The sequence below is a fragment of the Coptis chinensis genome, chromosome 7, assembly GCF_015680905.1.
Source record: "Coptis chinensis isolate HL-2020 chromosome 7, ASM1568090v1, whole genome shotgun sequence".
Taxonomy (NCBI): Eukaryota; Viridiplantae; Streptophyta; class Magnoliopsida; order Ranunculales; family Ranunculaceae; genus Coptis; species Coptis chinensis.
In genome coordinates, this window is record NC_141462.1 from 73,542,761 (window position 1) to 73,549,334 (window position 6,574).

The window sequence follows — 6,574 nt, forward strand, 5'->3', positions numbered from 1 at the left end:
CTAATCTTTCAAAGGCTTCTTGTAGGTGAAAAATGTGATCGCCAGCCTTTTCACTTTTTATTACCATGTCGTCTATGTAGATTTCCATGGTGTCGCCCAACAAATCTTTGAACATTTTCGTGATGAGCCTTTGGTAGGTCGCACCGGCGTTCTTTAAGCCGAACAGTAGGACGTTGTAACAGAACGTTCCTTGTTCGGTTATGAAGGTCGTCTTCTCCTGGTCTTCTTCTGCGAGTGGTATCTAATTGTATCCACTATATGCGTCCATAAATGATAGATGTTCATGTATGCATGTTTGATCTACCAGTATGTCAATCCATGGTAGGGGGAAGCTGTCCTTTAGGCAATGCTTGTTGACGTTGGTGAAGTCTATGCAGAGTCGTACCTGGCTATTTTTCTTAGGGACGGCTACAATGTTAGCTAGCCAGGTCGGGTACTCGACTTCTCTGATGAATCCAACATTTTTGAGCTTTTCTATATCTTCATTGATGGCTTTTTGAAATTTGAGTGTTAGTTTCCTAGGTCGTTGTTTGATAGGCTTTATAGTTGGATCTACATTTAATTTGTGGCAAGCGACTTGAGGGTCGATTCCTGGCATATTGATATGCGACCAAGCAAAAACATCTTTATTAAGAGATAGAAATTTGACAAGTTGCTCCTTGAGCTTGGGGTCTAAATTAGCCCCTACATAAACAAACTTTGAGTCATCATTTGTGCCCAAATTAACTTTTTATTCTGGTTCGATTTATATTTGTTTCATCTTGAGCTTGTCTGCTGCTGATGCTAGAGGGCTGGAAGCTTGAGGATCTTGCGGTTTTGGGATTTCTTCTGTTTGGATGACCTGAGCTTTGGTCGTGCTTGTTACGCTGATTTGATTGCATCAATGAGCTTCTAGCTGGTTGCTTCTGAGCTCCATGATGCATCGGGGTCTGGGGAACCACATGACTTGGTGAAAGGTTGATGGAACTGCTTGGATCTTGTGAATCCAACTCCGTCCTAAAATGGCAGTGTAAGATGACTTGTCGTGAATCACACTGAAGCGTGTTGAGGTCTTGACCATGTCCTCTTTTTCTCCAATGGAGACTGGTAGGATGACGTCTCCAATGGCATCTGTGCGGTCTCCATTGAACCCATAGAGTGGTGCATTTGACTCTATCATCACCGAGTCTGGCAAGTACATATCTTTGTATGTTTGGTAGAAAAGGATGTCGCGGGAGCTGCCTGGATCGATTAGGACCGGTTTGACTGTCCATCCGTTGATCTTGACGTGCACTACCAGGGCATCACTGTGGGGTAGGCACACCTTGTCAAGATCTTCCTCGGTGAATGATATAGAGGTCGTGGATTCAGAGTTGGTAGGAGTGATCACCTCAGCTTTGTGGGAGAAGGGTAGATTTCTTGCAGTGCTCCTACACACTTGTGTTTTTCACGACCTGAGGTCTCGTTGCTGGAAGTGTCTGTAATCATGTGGATTACCTTTTCCTCGTCGTGATCGGAGGAGTGTTGTCTCCTATTGTGCCTCAACCGACCTAGAGATTTAGATCGTCAGGTTGTTCTACTCCTGTTCCTTCTGCGAGCAGGTCGTTCATGGCTCTGGCTCCTGCTTTTGTTGCGGTTGGCATTCAGCTTATGCCGGAGGTCGCTTCCAGGCAAGAACTCTTTTAGTTTTGCCTCTTCGACTAAGTCTTGGAGGTAGTGCTTGAGACTCAAACATTCATCGGCCTCATGGTGGTGGAGTTTGTGGAAATGGCAGTATCGACGTTCTGGTATTACTATCACCTTGTTGATGTTTGGTTTGAAGTAAGGTATTGTATATATCTTCTTCAGTATATGGCTTGGCGTCCTGGAGAAGTTGGAGAATTCTCTTTTGGTATAGGAGGGCTTGTGGGAATTGCTGCCCTTGTTGTTGTTGCCTGAGTGTTGATGGCTTTCTTTGGGTCCTTGCTTATCGCTTACTGCGAGGACTTCCTTGCCTTTGTGCTGGGCCATCCATTCTTCGTACTTTATGTACTTGTCAACTCTGTGGTACAGGTCGTCTAAGCGCTCTGGCTTGTTGCGCATGAGAGACCCTGCTAGGTCGGAGTCGTTTAGGAGAGCGTTGGTAAATGCAGAAGTTTTAAAGTTGTCCATGAGGCCTGGATCCATTGATAGGAGTTCCTTTTTGAAACGTCCTAGGAAAGCGCAGATCGTCTCACCGTGTGCTTGCTTCAGCTAGAACAGCGAGTCTAGGTCGGCTTGTTTCTTCCTGTTGTGGACAAACTCTGCTGCGAACGTCTCTGCCAGCTTGTCGAAGTTGCTGATTGAATAAGGAGTGAGCGTGTAGAACCATTCTAATGCTCCGTTCTTCAAGATAGCTGGAAAGAGTTTGCACTTCAAGTAGTCGTAGTTTGGAGCGCTGTAAAGTGCTAGGATCTGGCTGAAGCGAGCTACGTTCTGGCCTGGACATGAGCTACCATCGTACAACGGGAGCTCTGGTTGGATGAAATCTGAGGGAGGCTGCTTGTCTCTGACTTCAATAATGAATGGTGACGCCTTGTACGACTGGAGCATCTTTTGAACGATCTGGGTGCGCTGGCCTTTTTGCTTGACTTCTCCAATCTCTGGGCGAAGTCTTCTAGTCGTTGATTGGTGGTGGTGGTGAGGGCTATGACTGCGTTGTTCTCAATTACGTCTGGAGTCACATTGTTGGTGTTGGAGGTGGTTTGCTCGCGCATAGCTTGGTTCTCTTGTTGGAGCGTGGCGAATGATTCGCTAAGGAATTTGACCTGATCTACTAGAGCTTGTAGCTGTGCTTCCATGGTGGTTTTCTTGACCAACTTCGTGGGCTTGAGAAAAGAATGTGTGTGTTTTTCTCAAGGAAACGAATCGGCAGACGACGCCAATGTAGAGGTGTATATTTTGGGTTCAATGACCTGATGTTTTGTTTGATAGAGAATGGATGCACTCTTTCTTGGGACAAGAGTTGCCTACGTATCAAGTTTCTTGGGTAAACTTAAATCAAGCCTTACGTAGTTCATCTCTCTCTACTTATAGATGTTTACACTGACTTTTCTTATTTGCCTCAGATCGTTATCAAGTGTAGATCCATATTTTGTGTTATCTTGATGATTCGTCATTACTCCTGATGTTACAAAGTAAATGTCTCCTTGATTAGTGCATTGACTGAGCTCCAAGATCGTGCTAGATCATTTGCTTCCATATATGGCTATAACTGAGATTTGGGACGACCTGAGTTTGGGTCGTTGTTACATCCTGATGGCTTGGTACTGACTTTTCTTATTTGCCTCAGATCGTTATCAAGTGTAGATCCATATTTTGTGCTATCTTGATGATTCGTCATTACTCCTGATGTTACAAAGTAAATGTCTCCTTGATTAGTGCATTGACTGAGCTCCAAGATCATGCTAGATCATTTGCTTCCATATATGGCTATAACTGAGATTTGGGACGACCTGAGTTTGGGTCGTTGTTACATCCTGATGGCTTGGTACGACCTGGTGTGTGGACACGTGTGCTTACATGAACCAAATAGGAGCTTGCTCAATAGAATTCCTAGATGATTGTGAAGTGGAATGATCGATGAAGGTGACACACAAAATATTCCTATCTGCAAAATAGTTTTCATGTATTTCACCGAGCCTACCATATCTCCTTTTTTTTCATAGCTGGGTTCCAAAAAGGAAGAGAACTACTCAACTACACTTGCCTGTTGAACTAATAATAATATTGGATGATATAATTAAAAGTTTTAGTCTCAACAAAAACAAACGTACAATGCGTCGTCACTTGAGAAATGCCTTGAACCCATATAAAATGCTTTAAAATCCATAAAAAATGTCAACTCTATTAGTAACAGGTACATACTATTGTTAATTGATGATTTAAAAAAGAAAATCACAAAACTACTTGTCCTTTGTATCAACATGCTACATTAGCCTTGATTTATTGAAAGGGGGTTATACAAAGAGGAAGAGCTTCCCTTGAACCCATGATGGAGCAAAATTTTGTTCTTGAGATATAAATACACGTAAGGCTATTGTTTGAACCAGTGAATATGTCACATTAGTGCGTAATGAAGGTGTCATGAAGAAACTGTAAAAGTGCCTCAATTACTATTATTCTCTTCAAAAGCAATGAGCAGCTTGGAATCTGACGTGTATTAATCTGGGGTAAATAAGCTTGTACCTTGAAATTTGTCACATCAATTTCGATTAATTAGAGAAAAATAATAGAGCATAATATGACGTACATTAGAAAATGTGAAGAATGGAAAGGCTTTTTGATTGACCTTGCTCCATTACTCACCTAAACAAAAGATCCTGAAAAATCACTTATTCAGTAATAAACTTTATATCATCTAGATCCATTATTTGTATGATTGGGAGTCAAATTACCTGTGGCTCACAATCCGAAGGGTTAGGATGCATTGTATTCACGAAACATTCACCAATTTATTGTCATAACCTACAAAATCGACACAAAAAATGAAAGTACTAATAAATTACAATGCAATTCATGGATTATAAGAGATTGGTAGCTTTCAAGACATACTATTTAAAAAATGATATTAAAAGGCAATAATGAGATGCATGATGACTTGAATACATAATTCCCAACACGAACTAATGAATTGCAAAAATAACAAATCAACGAAACGAAATCACTTCTAATAATCAACACGTGCATATTCAATTAATTACTTAATTCATACATTTCCATTAATAAAAAACAATCATCTCCTTACTTGAAATAGTTGGACACATCCTCCTTCGTAAAAGTGCTTTCAGCTAGAAAAGTCAAATAAATCTGTCTGGACCCTGCAACAACACCACCAGGATCACTCCTGTCATTTCTGTACTCCATGTGTCTTGGAGCATCTTCAGCCAAGACTACTACATGTTGCCCATGGGGTCTGAAACTCATTGACAAACAACACTATTATGAGATTAATATAATAAAAAAAATTACGAAAGAGGACGTCCAAAAAAAGTCAGTGATTGCACCTGTCAATGAGGCGGATATTGTTTTCCAGTTGCACAAGTAGCTTTGTCAAACTATAATCAGCTTTCCCATGCCTTTGGCTTTTAGTAAGGTACCCTTCAGCTTGAAGAGTTCTCCTATACTTTTCTTGATATAACAACGGTAGGGAGGCAATTGACACAGGGCAACCTCTTCTAGATTTCAACAGCTCAGTGAGTTCCAACTCCAGCTTTTCAAAAGACCCAGGCAGGAAATGGTCATCAATAATAAGATCATTGAACTTTTGACTAAATATCTGGGATAAGCTATCTGGTACAGGTTGGCCATGGAAGTACCTACAATTACTTCCATGCTTACAGAACCCCTTGTTGAAGTAATGGCAAGCTTTCACAGGGAACTCAGGCAAGCTGGGAGACTGCAGGGTAGTTCTAGCACTCATATATATTACCCAATGTTCCATCTGGGTAGAAGAGATTGCTTGAGAAATCATGTCCACTATGGTTAACAACATCCAATTGATCCTCTAAGCTAAAAAATTGTGCTTGGTTGTGGAACCGATAGTCATCAGATACCGTATCCGAGTAGGCAGGAGAAATAAAGTTCATATTATGAAGTGGTTGTTGATCGACCATCACTAACGGATCCCAGTAAGGAGGAGCAACACGTAGAGTAGCAGGAGAAGAGAACGGACGGGATGAAGCTGGGGAAAACGGAGTGAATTGCAAAGAGAGATCAGAAGTGGGTGCCGGATTAATAGAAGCGGGGGGATTGGTGCTGAGATTCTAGGCTCTGGAGATAGTCCAAGCTCAAGTTTGGCTTGGGTAATTAATGATTGAATTGAAATATCAGGGCCAAAGGCCAACCGAATCATATCTCTTTCACCATTGTCTTGTAATAAAAGATACCCAATGGTCTTAGAAACATGGTCAGGCTCTAAAGTTTGAATTCTATCGTAAACAATTTTTGTAGCCTCTATAAAATCCATTTTACATTGATTCCTTGTGTATACAGAGCAAGGAAATTTAGAAGATGAATCATGGAGGAAGCACTAACAATAATATTGTGACATAACGTTCAGAAAGGAAAGAAACAAATTCATAGTAATAGGCATTAACAAATATACCAAGACTATATATCGCAGATCAAATTTCTTTCCTTGGGGAAGGTGGGTACCTGTTTGATCCCTCCAGAATGTAAGAGATATAACAAAAAATAACTAAATTGGAAGTTAAGGGAGAATAATTTGATTGTCCAACTCACGTGGATACAACAACTTACTATAAAAAAAAATAAAGTAGTTTAACATTATGTCCAAGCGTCAACCAAGATACGGGAAAAAAAAATTGGAGCTTGAAAGAAGTCTAACATGACACTGACAGACATACTACCTCAATTCTTTCTTCAAGGATGTTGAGCCCATATATCTCTGCAGCTCGTGCACAGGCTATAGCTCCAGTATTTTTTAAATTGCTTGACGTTACCAACTGGTACACATATTCTCTGGTTAAGCAGGATATCATCTCACAGTAATATAAGTTAACCAAAGAGTTATAGGAGACACATTCATAGATCACCGAAAGCACCTACAATATCA

At 40.9% G+C, this 6,574-nt stretch overlaps 1 pseudogene; it reads right to left on the reverse strand.

The window, feature by feature from the left end:
- Positions 1 to 4,740: 4,740 nt before the first annotated feature.
- On the reverse strand, positions 4,741 to 5,965 carry LOC147488785 (zinc finger CCCH domain-containing protein 18 pseudogene; annotated as a pseudogene).
- Between the last annotated feature and the right edge of the window lie 609 nt (positions 5,966 to 6,574).